Below are 18,049 nucleotides of genomic sequence, written 5' to 3' on the forward strand. Positions count from 1 at the left end.
GCAGATTGGTGGTAATTTGTTGGGCAGCAATAGGACAAACACAAGGTCCATGTCTTTCAGCATGAATGAGAGTTTCTCTCTCTCCTTGCCAGTGTTTACAACTCTACAGAGTTTTTCCTACTCTTTCGGGATCTCTGGAAAAAGGCAAACATTGGCATCCATCGTGGAATCCTTGTTTATTCCTGGCTGTGACAAGAACGTCTAATGTTTCACCATCGTGTGTTTTATTTGCAATAGACAGCCATTATCCAAGTTGAAAGTTTCTTCTATCTCAATGGACTAAATGTTATTTTCATTAATGAATGGATTGTGTTGAATGCCTTTTCAAATAGTACCATGCAAACCATATGTTTTTTCTTTGTTATTATACATTAACAAATTAATAGGTTACTAAGGTTTGAAGCACTTTGCATTCATACAAACAAGCAGCAGTTGGTGACGATTTCCTTATACACAACTACATTTAATTTTGTATTATTTTACACAGACTGTCTCTGTCTATGTATTGAGCTGAGATACAGGTTTCTTTCTGTGCTGTCTGGAAGTGTTAGGAAGTGCCACTCTTACGGAACAAGACAGAAAACCTTGCATTGTGTTTTGTGTTTTCAAGGTTGATAAAATTTATCGTACGACTTCCTAGCACATTTCCCCATGGAGGAAACATTCATTCATTCACTTGGCCAGCATCCATTGAGTGCCTGCTATTCACCAGGCACAGGTCTGGTGGTAGACAAGACAGACAAGGCAGCTGCCTTTGGGATTTATAATCAGTTTACTGCTATTCACCACCTGTGTTTTTTTCCCGGTTAGTATTTTGTTTGCACTTTCAGGATACTCTAAAGTTAATATTGCTTATTAATATTTTATCAGAAAATTGAATTAATCTATATCACAATCTTTATTGATACAAATATTCCTCAACCGTGTTTGAAAATTCTGCATCTTCAGTCTATGCTCTTTCTCACCCTCGGAATTAGTCACTTGTGGATTCTCTCGTAATTTCTTAATTCACAAGTGTTTGTTGCTTTCAGTTCTATTTTATTAATTTCTGATCTTTACAATCTTTTCTGTAGCTTCATCTTGTTGTTTTGTGTGACAGTTTCTTTTTGTATTCCAATAATTTCATTTAATATTATAAGTTTTCCTTTGCGTGATACTTTGGCCACATCTCATAAGTTCACTTGTTGCTCTTGTTAGAAATTTGTACTTTAAGCTATGATGGATTGTCTTTTTACTCTAACATTTATTATGGCCAACAGACACATGAAAAAATGCTCAGGATCCCTAGCCATCAGGGAAATGCAGATCAAAACCACAATGAGGTTTCACCTCACCCCGGTTAGAATGGCTCACATGCAGAAATCTACCAACAACAGATGCTGGCGAGGATGTGGGGAAAAAGGGACACTAACCCACTGTTGGTGGGAATGCAAACTGGTAAAGCCACTATGGAAGTCAGTTTGGAGATTCCTCAGAAACCTGAATGTAGCACTACCACAGGACCCAGCCATCCCACTCCTTGGAATATACCCAAATGGAATTAAAGGGGTGAAAAAAGCCATTTGCACCTCAATATTTGTTGCAGCTCAATTCACAATAGCTAAGACATGGAATCAACCTAAATGTCCATCAACGGATGACTGGATAAAGAAACAATGGGATATGTACTCTATGGAACACTATACAGCAGTAAAAAACAATGAAATCCGGGCATTTACAACAAAATGGAGCAAGCTGGAAAACATCATGCTGAGTGAAATAAGCCAGTCCAAAAGGGACAAATATCGTATGTTCTCCCTGATCGATGGCAACTAAACGAGCATCTAAAGTGATACCCATTGAGGTGAAATGGACCCTATCAGAGACAATGACATGATCAGCCCTTGTCTAGACTGTTGAGGAACAACTTACTATTTTATTCCTTTTAGTATTTTGTTGTTGTTGTTGTTGTTGTTGCTCAGTTTGTTCTACTTATTACCACTGGTTGAACTCTGTAATCAATACACAATCATTCTTAGGCGTTTAAAAATTAACAGAAAAGTGATCTCTGCTAAACATAGGAGTAGGAATAAGAGAGAGAGGAGATATATAGCTCGGCACAGGCTCGCTCGGACTTACCTCCAATGGTGGAACTAGAAATGTGCCAGGGGATTTCAACTCAATCTTTTCAAGGAGACACGTACCAGTGTCAGCGCACTTGGTAAAGTGATAAGTATAAGTACACAACCGATCAAAAAAGATAGGGTAAGTTTCGAAGAGATTTTACAAACAAGACCAGTGTAAGCAAATAATGAAGGATAGAATTAAAAGGGAGAGAATGATCCTGTGGGGGAAGCAAGACACACAGCAGACTCATAGAATGGCAAATGCCCAAAACAGCACTCCGGCCTCAGAATCAACCCTTGGGGCACTCAGATCTGGCTAAAAGGTCCATGAGAGTCTCACAGGCATGGAAAGCCACGACACGGTGGCAAAAACAACCTAAATGAAAGATCCTGGTGAACAAGACCTCAGCGGAAGGAACAGGCCATCAAGGAGGGAGGCGCCTTTCTCTGAAGGGAGGAAGGAACCTCCACTGTGATACGGCCTTGACTAAACAAGTTCAGAGTCGGTGAACTCAAGGGGCTTCCATAGCCTAGACAGCTCATGGCAAGAGCCTCGGGTGATTGCTGACGCCATAAATAAGAGTGCCAATTGTTAAATCAACAACAGGAGTCACTGGGTACATGCTCCCCACGTAGTATTTCTATCCTTAATGTGTTTTACTATGGAACTTAAAGACAACACTACTAGTCGAACAATACCCTATACCTTGTGCGGTTGTGTGAGGGCAGCCTGTTGAAATCCTTGCTTAGTGTATACTAAGTTGATCTTCTGTATATGAAGGTGATTGAAAATGAAACTCGATGAAGGGCGGGATGGGAGAGGGAGTGGGGGAGGGGAGGGCCGCAGGAGGGAGGGAGGTTGGGGGGGAGCCCCAACAATACAAAAGTTGCGGCCGGCGCCGTGGCTCACTGGGCTAATCCTCCGCCTTGCGGCGCCGGCACACCGGGTTCTGGTCCCGGTCGGGGCGCTGGATTCTGTCCCGGTTGCCCCTCTTCCAGGCCAGCTCTCTGCTGTGGCCAGGGAGTGCAGTGGAGGATGGCCCAGGTGCTTGGGCCCTGCGCCCCATGGGAGACCAGGAAAGGCACCTGGCTCCTGGCTCCTGCCATCGGATCGGCGCGGTGGGCTGGCCGCGGCGGGCCGGCCGCGGCGGCCATTGGAGGGTGAACCAACGGCAAGGGAAGACCTTTCTCTCTGTCTCTCTCTCTCACTGTCCACTCTGCCTGTCAAAAAAAAAAAAAAAAAAAAAAAAAAAGTTGCACTTTGTAAATTCACATTTATTAAATAATAAAAAGAAAAAAAAGTGAAAAAAAGAAAAAATCTAACATTTATTGAGAGTTATTTTAAAATGTTCTACCTTAATATGCACACATATGTTCTGATGTTTATATTTGCTCATCTGGTTGGAAAATGTGAATATGCACATACACAAAACTTATAAACACATATATACAATGTGTATATTTATAGGACTAAGACTCAGGGTTAAAAGCCTGGACTGCAACTGATAACTTTGCAATTAATCTGTGCATAGATTATAAATGGAGGTGCAGGCATGTGGGATGGCTGAAAGAAAGAGTAGAAAAGAATGCCTTGAGGAGTGAGAGCAGTGAGTACTCATTTAATTGAGTAATGGGATTGGTGATCTCAATTTGAAAATATGTTCAACTCTCAGTCACAAAACCCCTGACCCATATGGCTTAAGGAAATTTGGTTTATAGTTCTTAGAGGGCAAGAAATACAGACATAAACATGAAGTGATGGTACAAATGCTATCCCAGTCTTTTTTTTTTTTTTTTTTTTTGCCTTTTTGTTCTGCCATCGTTTCTTTCTTTATTTGAGATGGAGGGAGAATGAGAGAATACTAGACACAGGGAGAGATGAGAGAGAGAGAGAGAGAGAGAGAGAGAGAGAGAGAGGTCTTTCATTCATTGGTTCACTCCACAAATGGCTGCAACAACTAGAGCTGGGCTGATCCAAAGCCAGGAGCCAGAAGCTTCCTTCTCCTATGGGGCTGCAGGGGCTCAAGGACTGCTTTCCCAGGCCATAGCAGAGAACTGGATCAGAAGTGAAGCAGCCAGGGATTGAGCCACCTCCTATATGGGATGCCGGCACTGCAGGTGGCAGCTTTACCTGCTATGCCACAGCACTGGTCCTTTGCTATGGCCATTTTTGATTGTCAAGGGCAAATTGGAGTAATTGTGAAAAAGACTATGGCTAGCAAAGCCCAAGTCCTGCATTTCACCTATCTTCTGCTTCAGAGAACCCCTTCAAATATTGGAATTCCCCAAATTAGAAATCACACACACGAAGAGAAAGACAAACTGAAAATAAACAGATCTTATTGGATCACAGTACTAAATTCACAGCTGGAACCACTGTCCCCCAGTGTGGAGACGAACCTGTGCATACACAGAATCCTTATCTTGGACAGAAGCTCAGGAGCAGAACCCTCCCTGGGACCTCCCACCGGGGTAGGAAAACCTAAACTATAGACAAGCATCCTCATGGGCATTGATGAAAAAGCCCTTAATAAAATATTAGCAATCAAGCAAAATAATGTATACATTTACCTTGAGCAAATCGGATGCAATGCAGGTATGCAAGACTGTTCAACATTCAAAATCAATTAATGTAGTTCATCACATCAGCACATTAAAGAACAGTTAGGACCACTGTCCTAACTGTTCAGATTTCCTTTGTACCTATAACTGCTCTAGAAAAAAAATCCTCTGATTAAAGATGTTTCCATTAATTTCGGAGGCATGCTGTCTGTGCCAAGCCAGCACCAGTGGCCACCTGCACTTGGTTTATGCTGATGACATCCTGCATCCTGGCATCTTGGCACTTTCCCAAGCTACCAGAAAATGTGTGTCCTGTGCAGGGCAGGCTGCTGGCAGCATAATGTTAGCATCCACAGGAGTGATCTCAACCAATAGGCAACATGAACAGGGGGTTCGGTATCCCGGCTCCCTCACCTGAGCTGGGACCGTGCTGAAGGGCGTTTGCATGGTCTCTCCGACAGCCCTAGTGGGGCCGAGCCCTAGCTGCCTGTAACAGTAACTCCCCACTGACACATCCTTCAGTGGCTTCCCTGCTTCCTTGCTCTGCTTCCTGGGGCAGCCTCTCAAATTCATCTCAGATGAAAGACCCATGCCTAGACAGGGTTAGATTCGAGAAAAGTGCTGCCAGCTTTGCTTTTGAGTCACCACAAAATTTATAAACACTTTTGTTCATTTTTCCCTCCAATTGAATGTGATTTTCATAGGGACAAGTTTTGCAAATAAGGGAATACTTTTTTTTCATTCATTTTTATTGTTTTCCTGTTTGAATTGCCAATGTTGCAATCTTGTGTTCTACATGTTTTATTGTAGATGCAGAGTACTTTAATTACGTTAGGGATTGAGAAGTTTCTCATGAGCTGGTCTGAGATACAACCATTTTTAACACTGCTTCTATAGGACAGTAAACTCCCAATGGGAGAAACAAACTTAGAAAGCAAGTTTTGGGGATATGTAAATTGAGTGCTGCCTCTGTGCCAAGACATTTAGATGGGAACCACAAAACAAACCAATCCGCTGTTGCTAATGGACTTGTCCACCAATTTTATCTTAGGTATTTTGTTTTTTTGGTCCTTATTTCTTTTTTATTTATTTTGATTACTTGATAATAGCCACATTGAGACGTTTCTATCAGTTTCCCTACATCTGCCAGCCACTGGCATCATTCCATTCTGCTTGGATAGTTCTGTAGCTTTGCCTCCTGTGGAAATAACTGCTTCTGGCCAAACTGCTTCATTTATCATTTACTCAAAACATTTGCATAGTTCCACTCTGTTAGAAAGCAAAAAATGAGGCCCATCATTTTTGCATAAAAACAAGTCAGATCAAGGAATGCTTTAGGCCATGAAATGCAGTTTAATTAAATATTGGGGAAGACAAACATTTCACCATGAACAGACATTCTTAAATAACGGTTAAATGAAACACAAAGAAATTACAGTTTTACACGGACAGAGTACTTTGCGGTGAGATCTATAAATGTTTTCAAAGGCGGTCCCTCTGCAGCCTCCTCAGCTGGGGAGCTGGCGGCTCTGCAAAGACGCCTCGGATGGGCTCCTGAGTGATAGTAGGAGTGAGCAAGCTGCAGGACAGGGTTGCAATAGCCGCACCCACGCCTTTCCTCTCTGCCTCTCCCTCATATGGACTTGGCCTATGCTTGTGTTCATATTGAAACAGTCCATCCTCCGACTCTGCTGTTCCAGAATGACACACTGTGCCATCCGCACCTCCCATGGTCCTCCAAGTGTACACAGGGTGTGCCCACTGCGGTCTGAAGAGAAGACCTTGGAGGAGATTGGAGAGTCCCGGTGCCACCCGACAAGGATGTGCTCGGAGTCACCAAAAGGGACTTGAGATCAGGGGGCATTTGTGAGGCTGACTTGTCCTTTAGACCAGTAAGTGAAAGAAAAGGTTTATTCAGGTCGGCGCCGTGGCTCACTAGGCTAATCCTCCACCTTGCGGTGCCGGCATACCGGGTTCAAGTCCCAGTCGGGGCACCGGATTCTGTCCCGGTTGCCCCTCTTCCAGGCCAGCTCTCTGCTGTGGCCAGGGAGTGCAGTGGAGGATGGCCCAAGTGCTTGGGCCCTGCACCCCATGGGAGACCAGGAGAAGCACCTGGCTCCTGCCATCGGATCAGCACGCTGTGCCGGCCACAGCGCGCCGGCCGCGGTGGCCATTGGAGGGTGAACCAACGGCAAAAGGAAGACCTCTCTCTCTCTCTCTCTCTCTCTCTCTCTCACTGTCCACTCTGCCTGTCAAAAAAAAAAAAAAAAGAAAAAAAGAAAAGAAAAGGTTTATTCAGAGGAAATGGTACTGCTTCTGAGGTCTGCACCTTGGCCATCCAGATGTTTCCAACAACGTCCGACAGGTTGCCGAGCGATTCAGACCGAAGTCAATGACTTTGAGAACTGGATCAGGACTCAGAGACCTCTGCTGTATTTTCTTCCAAATCGCGTCATTCAGACACAATTCAGTACTATATAATTCACTTATTTGAAGTGTAACATTCAGTATTTTTAATATGGTGACAAGGTTGTACAACCAGCACCACAATCCAACCTAATCTAATTAGAATATTTTGTTTTTGTTTATGTGGATTTTTTATTTATATAAAGAAAACAAATTTCATGTATTTCATATATACAGTTTTAAGAGCATAATCATACTTCCAACCTTACCCCCTCCCACCCATGCTTCCACCCTCTCCTCCTTCTTTTCTTATTTTTCTTTTAATTGTTACAATGACATGCTTTCAATTTACTTTATAATCACAAGCTTAACCTCCCACTAAATAAAGAATTCAACAGGTAGTAAGTAGAAAGACCATTGTTCCTCATGAGTATACACAGAAGCTATAAACTATAAACAATAATCAGATCCCAAAATGTCGGTTTTGCTTATCTACATTACCTTTTTTGCACTCTGTATATTAGTTACCACAAATCAGGGAAAACATATATTTATTTTTATGGGAATGGCTATTTCACTAGGCACAGTGGTCTCCAGTGGTACTCATTTTGTTATGAAAGACAAGATTTTATTGTTTTTATGGCTGAGTAGAATTCCATAGTGTATATATACCATGATTTCTTTATCCAGTTATCAATTGATGGGCAACTGGGTTGATTCTATATCTTAACTTTGCGAGTTGAACTGCTATACACATGGGGGTACAGATAACTTTCACATGCTGATTTTATTTCCTTGGATAAAAACCCAGTGGGATGGCTGGGTCACATGGCAGATCTATTTTCAGATTCGTGAGGAATCTCTACACTGTCCTCCACCTGAGGAATCTCCATACTGCTTTCCATAATGGTTGTATGAGTTTATATTCCCACCAACAATGGATTAGGAAGCCTTTTCCCCCATCTCCTCCCCAGCATTTTTTGTTTTTTGATTTTTGGATGACAGCGAGACATTCCAACTGGGTTGAGGGAAAACCTCAATGCGATTTTTATTTGCATTTCCTTGATGGCTGGTGATCCTGAGCATCTTTTCACGTGTGTGTTGGCCATTTGTATTTCATCCTTTGAAAAATGCCTGGTGATATACTCAGCATGTTTCTTAACTGGATTGTTTGTTCTGTTGTTGTTGAGTTTCTTGAGCTCCTTATATATCCTGGATATGAATCCTTTATCAGATGCATAATTTGCAAATATTTTCTCCCATTCTGTTGGTTGTTTCTGTTGAGTGTTTCCTTTGTGTGCAGAAGCTGCTGTAACCCTGTTTGTCTATTTTTACCTTGTTGCCTATGCTTCTGGGGTCTTTCCCAAGAAGTCTTTGCCTACGCCAATGTCGTGCAGTGTTTCCCCTAGGTTTTCCTCTAGTGATTTGGTGGTTTCAGGTCTGATCCACTATGAATTGATTTTTATATAAGGTGTAAGGTAGGGGTCTAAATACTTCTACATACTTCTACATACATAGATCCAATTTTCCCAGCACCTTTGTTGAAGAGACTGTCCTTCCTCCAGGGAGAGATTTTAGCTGCTTTGTTAAAGGTTAGTGGGTTGTGGATGTATGGATTAATTTTTGGGGTCTCTAGTCTGTTTGTTAGTCAACATGTCTATACGTGTGCCAGTACCAAGCTGTTTTGACTATAAATGCCCTCAAAAATGATCTGCAATTTTCTATTGTAATGCTTCCAGATTGATTTGTATTACTTAGGATTGCTTTAGCTATTTGGGGTGTCTCTTGTGATTCCATATGAATTTTAGGGTCATTTTTTCCAGATCTCAGAAGGACATCTTTGTTGTTTTGCTTGGGATTACATTGAATCTGTTAAATTTCTTTGGGTAGCATGGACATTTTGATTATATTAATTCTTCCAATCTATGACCATGGAATATTTTAATTATAAGATTTTCATCTTTTACCCCAAACCACTGACCTATTAGCAGTCACTCCCCACAACCTTCCTGTCCAACCCTACAGTTCACTCTCTGTCCGAAGCACTAAACTACTTTGTCTCTGTAAAATTGCCCATCCTAGATGTTTCATACACAAAATTAAATAATAAAAAGGCTTTTATGGCTGTTATCAGATAATATTTCACATAGTATTTCAAAGTTCATCATATTGTATCATTCAGTAATTTCTTTTTTATAAATTTTTATTTATATAAGGTGAATACATTTTGTATATTTCATATATACAATTTCAAGAGCATAATGATACTTCCCATCCTACCCTTCCTCCCACCCACACTCCCTCCCTCCTCCATTTCTAATTTTTCTTTTCCTTTTACAATGACATATTTTATAATCACAAGCTTAATCCTATACAAAATAACGAATTCAACAGGTAGTAACTAGAAAAACCACTGTTCTTCAAGAGTATAGAAAAGGGCTATAAACAATAATCAAATTTCAAAATGTCAGTTTTGCTCATATACATTACTTTTTTGTACTCTGAATATAAGTCACCACAAATATGGGAAAACATATGATATTTGTCTTTTTGGTACTGGCTTATTTCACGAAGCATAATGGTTTCCAGTTGCAATCATTTTGTTGTAAAAGACAGGATTTCATTCTTTTTTTAATGGCTGGGAATATTCCATTGGTGAGTATATATATTTTGTTTACTTGTTCATCAGTTGATGGGACATTCGAGTTGTTTTTACTTCTTGACTATTGTAAGTAATGCTGCTGTGAACATTCACAGACAAGTGTTTATGTGGATGTATGTTTTCAATTCTTTCAGTGTAAACTTAGAAGTGGAACTGATGGGTCAAATAGTGTAACCTTTAGAGTGACTACTACAGTGTTTCCTACAGCATGTTTACTGTTTTACCTGCCCATCCGCAGTGTAGGAAGACTGCAATTCCCCCACCTCACCAACTCTGTTGTTGTTTATCTTTTGGATTATAGTCATTCTAGCAGTGTGAAGTGGTTGGTATCTATTGTGGTTTTTATTTGTATTTTCTTAAGGACTGATAATGTTAAGAATTTTTAACGTGCTTATTGGCCATTTGTATAGTTTCTTCAGAGACATGTGTATGCAAGTAATTTGCCCTTTTAAAAAAATTGACCTGGTTGTTAAGATGCCACTTAAGTTGCCTGCATAGCATACCAGAGTGCCTGGAGTCTCAACTCCGTTCCTGATTTCAGCTTCCTGCTGATGCATACTCAAGGAGACAGCAGTTGATGACTGAACTAGTTGGGTCCCTGCCACACACATAGGAGACCTGGATTGAGTTCCTAGCTTCTGGCTTTGGCTCAATGGCCCTGGTCACTGTGGATATTTGGAGGAGTGAACCAGTGAATGGTTCTCTCTGCCTGCCTCTGCTTTCTCCTCCCCATTCTCTGTCTCTCTGCCTCTCAAATATGTACATAGATACATATTTTAAAAACTGACTTTTTTCATTATCATGTTGCAAGAATTCTTTATATATTCTGTATACAAGTACTTTAGCAGGTATATGGCTTGCAAATATATCTTCACATTCTGTAGAGTCTATTTTTGTTTTCTAAAAACTTATTTACTTGAGAGATAGGTAGATATATGTTTGATTGATAGATAGATAGACAGACAGACCGACAGAGTGCCCTTCCTCTGGTTCACTCTCCAAATGCCTGCAACATTAACAACTGGGCCAGGCAAGGCCAGGAGCTAGAAACTCAATCTAGCTGGGAACTCCCTTGTGGGTGACAGATACCCAAATACTTGTGTCACTATTTGCTGCCTCCCAGGAACTGCAGGAACAGGAAGGTGGAACAAGGAGCCAGAAGTGGATATCAAACCCAGGCACTCTAGTATGGGGCATTCTAGTACAAACTGCCTCAACTTACTAATGTGTCTACTAAATTTTGTACTCAAGTGTCTGAATCCTCCAACTCTGTTCTTTTTCAATATTGTTTTGACTTTTCTAGGTATGCTGTATTTTCATACAAATTTTTAGACCAGTTTTTCAATTTCTGCTAAAAGCCACCTGGAATTAATAATTGTGCTGAATCTAGATCAATTTACCCAGTATTGCCATCTAACAATACTAAGACAGGGGGATGTCTTTCCATTTAGTTAAATTGTTCATATTTCTTTTTAATTTTTCTGAGTTCTTTTTATTTATTTGAAAGGCAGAGTTAGAGAGAGAGATTCCACCACTGGTTCACTCCCCACGTGGCTGCAATGGCCATGGCAGGGCCAGGCTGAGGCCAGCATCCAGGAGCCAGAATCTTTATCCAGATCTCCCACATGGGTGGCAAGGGCTCAAGCGCTTAGGGCATCTTCTGCTGTACATTAAAGCACCTGGGCATCCTCCCAGGTGCATTAACAGGATCTGGACTAGAAGTACAGCAGCCCGATTTGAGTGCCCATATATGATGCTGGCTTAACCCTCTGAACCATAGTGCTGGCCTCAGATCTTTCATTTCTTTTAACAATATTTTGTGGTTTTCATCATAACAAGTCTTGTAGGTCTTTTATTAGATTTGTACCAAATAATGACTTTTTCTTATTTTATTATTTAATAACAGAGTAATGGGGGAGGGGAGAAAGTGAGAGAGGAGAGAGAGAACAAGAGAGAGAGAGAGATCTTTTTCAGTTCCCAAATGGCTATAACAGCAGTGGCTAGACAACACTGAAGCCAGGAGCAAAGAACTCCATCCAGATCTCCCATGAGGATAGCAGGGGCCCAAGCACTTGGGCCATCTTCCACTGCTTTCCCAGGATAGCAGGGAGCTGGATCAGAAGTGGAGCAGCTAGGACCCCAACTGGCATTCATATAGGATGCCTGCATCCCAGGCAGTGGCTTAACCCTGTGTACCACCATGCTAGCCCATTGTAGTGTACTTGATGCTATTTAAAAATGAAATTGCTGTCTTAATTTGATTTCATAATATTCATTGCCAGATGTTCATTATGAAAATAAAATTAATTTTTGTGTAGTGATCTTTTATTCTGCAACCCTGCTAAACTCGTGTACTTCTAATAGTTTTTAGTAGACTACTCAGGATTTTGTATCTCCAAGATCACTTCATCTGTGAATAGATACAATTTTCTTCTTCCTTCCTAATCTAGATTTTCTTTTTTCCTTCCTTCCTTCTGCTCTTCTTCCATCCTCCTTGCCTCCTTCTTCCCTGCTGTCACTCTCTTTCTTTCATTCGTTCATTTATTCTTTTTTCTCCTAATTGCTTTAAGTACAGCATTCAGTATAAATGGTGAGGGCAGACATGCTTGTCTTGTCCCTGATCTTAGAGGGAAGAACATTGTTTTCTTTACCCTTAAAGATAACATTAGTTGCGAGCTTTTTGTAGCTGCCTTTAATTGAGTTCTCATGTATTCCCAGTGTGTTGGGAGCTTCTGTCACGATAGGGTGTTAGATTCTGTGAAAACTTTTTTTCTATGTCTGTTGTCCTTTATTCTCTCAATATCATGTGTCATGTTAATTGAGATTTCATAATGCAAATAGACATGGTCCCTCTTACAATACAGGGAAATAATTAGAACCTTACAAAAAGAATGAGAGACACAGTCAAATGGGCACACTATGAAGACTTGCATAAAAAAGTCTGTTATTAAGGTCATCATTAGGAGCCTGCATTGTGATGTGGTGGTTTAACCTGCCACATAGTGATGCCAGGATCTTACATGAGTGCTGGTTCAAATCTTAGCTGCTCCATTTCCAATCCAGCTCTCTGATAATGCACCTAGGAAAGCAGTGGAAGATAGCCCAAGTGCTTGAGCCCCTGCAACCCATGTGGGGGACCTGGATGGAGTTCCTGGCTTTGACTTGTCTCAGCTTTGGCTGTTGCAGCTGATGATTCTCTTTCTTCCTCCCTCTCTCTCTCTTTCTCTGTCTTTCAAGCAAATAAAGCTTTGTTTTAAAGTCATCATTAAAAATTAAATTCAGCATGGAAGTTTGGTGCAGTGGTTAAGTTGCCTCTTGGGATACATGCATCTCATATTGGAGTGACTGGTTCAAATCCCAACTCTGCTTGGGCCCCAGCTTCCTGCTAACACACACACTCGGAAGCAGCAGATGATGGTTCAAGTTCTTGGGTTTCTACCACCCACATGGGAGCCCTGGATTAAATTTCTGGCTCTTGGCTTCAACCTGGTCTAGTCCTGACAGTTATGGCCATATACAAAACAAACAAGAGGATGAAAGATCTCTCTGTGTCTCCATGTGTCCCCCCATTTAAATTTGAAATTTGAAATGAAATTTTAAAAAGTATAAGAACAACCTGCTATGAAGTTATATTAAATGTTTTTATTTATTTATTTGACAGGTAGAGTTACAGACAGAGAGAGAGACAGAGTGAAAGGTCTTCCTTCCATTGGTTCACCCCACAAATGACTGCTACGGCCGGCGCTGCGCCAATCCAAAGCCAGGAACCAGGTGCTTCCTCCTGGTCTCCCACGTGGGTGCAGGCACCTAATCATCTGGGCCATCTTCCACTGCCCTCCCGGGCCACAGCAGAGAGCTGGACTGGAAGAGGAGCAGCCAGGACTAGAACCTTACGCCCATATGGGATGCTGGCGCCGCAGGCAGAGGATTAGCCAAGTGAGCCATAGCACCGGGCCCATATTAAATGTTATTTTATCAATAGTGGTAATAAATACTCAAAGTGCAACTCACAACAGCTAAGATATGGAATCAACCCAGATGTCCATCAACTGTTGAATAAAGAAAATGTGGTATATATGCACAATGGAATACTACTAAGCCATAAAATGAGTGAAATCTTTTCTGAGCAGCAAAATGGACACTCCAGGAGAGCATTATGCTGAGTGAAATAAGCCAGCCCCCAAAAGATAAACATCACGTTTTCTCTTATGTGTGGCAATTAATATAGAATACCAAAAAAACCCACAATGTTTAAGAATGAAATTGACATCTTATGAGTTGATTATTGTTTATAGCCCTTGTCTATATTCCTATGGAACAGTGGCCTTTTGGCTTCCTACTTGTTGAACATTATGGTTAGTGGCTCATTAGCCTATGATTATAAAGAAAATTGAAATATGTTATTGCAAAAATTAAAGGATAAAAAAGAAAGGTATGAGAGTGGGTTGAGGGGGAGAGGGAGGGAAGTATGGTTATCTTCTTAGAATTCTATCTATGAAATACATGAAATCTGTTCTCTTCATATTAATAAAAATTACAAAGAGAGATATCAGGAAAAAAACATACCGAAAACTCACAAATTCCTAACTTCTGCTCCATTTTATGTTGTATGAGTTCTCAAAATTATTTGCGCCTATTGAGTGTGTAGTGATTTCAGATCTGTAGCTCTTGATTGCACCATGATGACAGTGTTCACACCACAGAAATCAACCAAGGCCTCCAGAAACTGCTGTCAACGCTGCTTGCCACACGTTTCCCAGCACCCCGCCACCCACGCACCCAGCCTGAGAATATAGAAGAGGAGTGAGAGGGAACAATGGAGAGATTCGCGGAAGTTTCTACACGGGAATGCTCAAGGAAAGTGTGCAGCTCATTCTTAACTGCTTTTCCCTGGGAAGGATTAAGAGCAAAGAAAAATTCAATTCAAGGAGGGTTTATTGGAGGCAACTTCCTGTGTGTTCAGCATTGCAGTAGATATCCAGCATAAACACTTAAAATTATTTATGCAAACAGTGCCTCTTTGTGGAGATGGGATTAAACGATTCATAGAAGATTCTTCTTTCTCAAAGATTCTATTCATCTATAAAGAAATGCTTAATACAAGGTCTAGTGGCCAAGATAATCGTTTTTCTCCAGACCGTTGACTCACAATGTCATTTCTTCTATTTCCATTCAAAGTATTCTATGGGGTCTGTTTGAGCTCGTCTTAAAAAAATATAAACAGCTTTTTGAAATGTAGATAATTGACATTTGATGTGGCTTTTCCTTATTGCTTTAAAAATTACTTAGCTCAAATAAATTAATCTGGAGTAAACCTCTTTTGGGCGATCCAAAGCGATTATCTTTCACTAAACCTTGTGCTTATATGAGCTGCGTAACCCACTCTCTGTGTCAGCATTCCTGCCGCCTCCTCCCTGAACTCCTGGGACATCGGGCAGACAGAGGAGCAGGATCACGCCCCCCTGAGAAAGAATTCTCCCCCTCCTTGATTTCATCTGGCATCTTTGCAGAACAATGTCATTTTCATAGCTAAGTCTCGTAACTTTCATCTCCGTAGGAAAATCTGTTTCTGTGTACATCTGCAGGAAGGGCTTGGAAACACAGCGTAAAATCTTTTGGTAGTGCCGTTAGACACCCGACAGGGCTGTGGCATCCATGACAACATTAGCAGGACCTACTTTTCCCTCATCACGAAACCTGAATAGATGTGAAAGCTCCTTCTGTTTCAAATGGGGGAAGCTGAGTGATGTTGAGGAAAAGGAAAAGAAAGTTTACATATATCGCTTGTTTCACAAGGAAGAAAGTACCAGAAACAGAATAAGCCAAGAGGTGGAGTGTTAGCCGGGTAAGATCTTGCTGTAGCATCCTGGTGAATAAAAATAGTCCCAGTGGTTCAGAAACCTACATGTGGGGCCAGCCTTATGCTACTGTGGGTTAAGCTGTCAGCATGTGATGCTGGCATGAGAAGCGGAGCGGCTGGGACTCAAACCAACACTGCGGTATGGGATGCTGATGTCGCAGGCAGTGACTTAACCAGCTGCGCCACAACTCTTGCTTTTCTAGCCTTTCATAGGGTTAAGGTAACCAGGTGGCACAGCTCCGGCTAATGAAACACAAAGAGAGATGTGCTAAAGGCGCTAACAGGAACGTCGTGTCTTCCCAGACAGAAAGGGGATCAGCTCTGTAAGTGCCAACCTTTTGCTTCGAATGCTAATTTGATGCTTAAAATGATCATGAAACCAGAAGCAGGCCAGGAGATAGCTGGGAGCAGAGTCTGTCATCAATGAGCCATTCAAATAAAAATTATAAGTGGACTTAACATTTGAAAATCTATCAGTGTAACACACCATATGAACATATTAGGAAAGAAAAATAATATGATCATGGCACATATGCAGAAAAAGCATTTGACAATAAAATAATTTAGCCAGATTCACCAAGAAAAAAGATAAAAGGCAAAAATTACCAATATCAGAAATCAAAGAGGAGACATTGTAGATTTGGCAGACATAAGATGTGCAGTGAAAGGAGTATTTTGAATATCTTTCTGGAGATCAGTATAACAAAGGAATAAAGATCCTTGAAAGACATAAATTGCCAAAACTCATTCTAGAAGAAACATATAACTTGAATGGCCCTATATCAATGATGGAATTGAAAACTGAATTCAAACTTAAAATCTCCCACAAAGAAGATCTTGGTTTTGGATAACCTCACTAGTGAATTCTACCAAACATTTTTAAAAATTGAAGTAAAGGAAATTCTTTTTTTAAAAAAAAAGATTTAAAAAATTCTATTGTATTTTCTTGGAGGGGGTGGAGAGAGAGAGAGAGAGAGAGAGACCTCATCTGCTGCTTTGTTCCTCAGATGCCCACAGTGGTTGGGGCTGGTCAGGTCCAGAGTCAGGAGCCAGTGACTTAATTCCTGTCTCCCATGGGGGTATCAGAAATCCAATTCCTTGAGCCATAACTTTGCTTCCCAGGGTCTGCATTAGCAGGAAGCTGGAGTCAGGAGCCAGAGCTGAGTGTCAGACCGAGGCACTGCAACATGGGACCTGGGCGTCTTAACTGCAGGCCTAAAATGCCTGCCCCACTGCCAAGCATTTGAGGAAATACCATTAATTCTATATACATTCTTCCAGGACATAGAAATTGAGGGGGAAGATTCCCAGTTCATTTTATGAGGATAATATTACTCCATAATAAAAACCAAAGACATTATGAGAAAAGAAAGCTACAGGTCAGTTTCTCATGATCACAGATGAAAAATACTTATAAAAAATCAGCAGCATGAACTTAGCAATATAAAAACAAGAAAATACACTAAAAAAACAGGATATCTGTTCAATTCAACATGGTACTGGAAATTCCATCCAATGAAATATGACAAGAAAAAGAAATTAAAAACAAACTGATTGGAAAGGAAAAATGAAAATTCTATTTGGAGTATTGTCATTGGCTTTGTAGAAAGTCCTAAGGACACTAAAAACTTCTAGAATACCTGATTTTATTTAGATTACAGGATGCAAAAGCAATATATAAAAATAAATTGTCTAGTTGGGCTGCAATCCAGGTAAGATGGCTGTCCTTTCTCCCTGCTCCTACTCACTGAGTACAACTCAAAACCATGAAGTGGCAGAAGAGAAATCAAGAGACGTTTGCCAGGCAGTGAGAGGATGATTTCGTTTAGGACATAGGAGTGGAGGAAGAGCACAGCAGCGGAGTATTTAAGGATGTCCACCCACCCAGCAGAGCAAGGCAACCCCTGCCCCCACCCCTGCCAGTTGCTAGCCTGATACCGCAAGGCAGCCCAGGTAGACTAACGTCTCCTTTGCACTGCACCGGAGTCCCAGAGCACCAGTAAGGAAAATCAGTCAGGAGCCAACACTCACACAATGGGGAAAGGAAGTTCTTCAAACAGAAAGGAAATGATGAAAGAAGGAATCTTAGAAGACCAAGAACGGCCGGCGCCGCGGCTCACTAGGCTAATCCTCCACCTAGCGGCGCCGGCACACCAGGTTCTAGTCCCGGTCGGGGAGCCGGATTCTGTCCCAGTTGCCCCTCTTCCAGGCCAGCTCTCTGCTGTGGCCAGGGAGTGCAGTGGAGGATGGCCCAAGTGCTTGGGCCCTGCACCCCATGGGAGACCAGGAGAAGCACCTGGCTCCTGCCATCGGATCAGCGTGGTGCGCCGGCCGCAGTGCGCCAGCTGCGGCTGCCATTGGAGGGTGAACCAACAGCAAAGGAAGACCTTTCTCTCTGTCTCTCTCTCTCACTGTCCACTCTGCCTGTCAAAAATAAAATAAAATAAAATAAAA

At 41.5% G+C, this 18,049-nt stretch overlaps 1 long non-coding RNA gene across 8 annotated transcripts in view; it reads left to right on the forward strand.

Moving 5' to 3' along the window:
* LOC149128665 (uncharacterized) overlaps nt 1–18,049 on the forward strand; it is a 268,169-nt gene that overhangs the window by 94,272 nt on the left and 155,848 nt on the right. For 3 of the 8 annotated variants that reach the window (XR_016223056.1, XR_016223046.1, XR_016223059.1), the window contains one exon: nt 13,397–14,103. The exons of the other annotated variants lie outside the window; for them this stretch is intronic. This is a non-coding gene — a long non-coding RNA (uncharacterized LOC149128665). Of the gene's footprint in view, nt 1–13,396; nt 14,104–18,049 lie in introns of those variants that run through there. 8 annotated transcript variants of the gene reach the window in all.

The sequence above is a fragment of the Oryctolagus cuniculus genome, chromosome 1 (assembly GCF_051225735.1).
Source record: "Oryctolagus cuniculus isolate XC-2025 breed Fujian yellow rabbit chromosome 1, ASM5122573v1, whole genome shotgun sequence".
NCBI classification, from domain to species: domain Eukaryota; kingdom Metazoa; phylum Chordata; class Mammalia; order Lagomorpha; family Leporidae; genus Oryctolagus; species Oryctolagus cuniculus.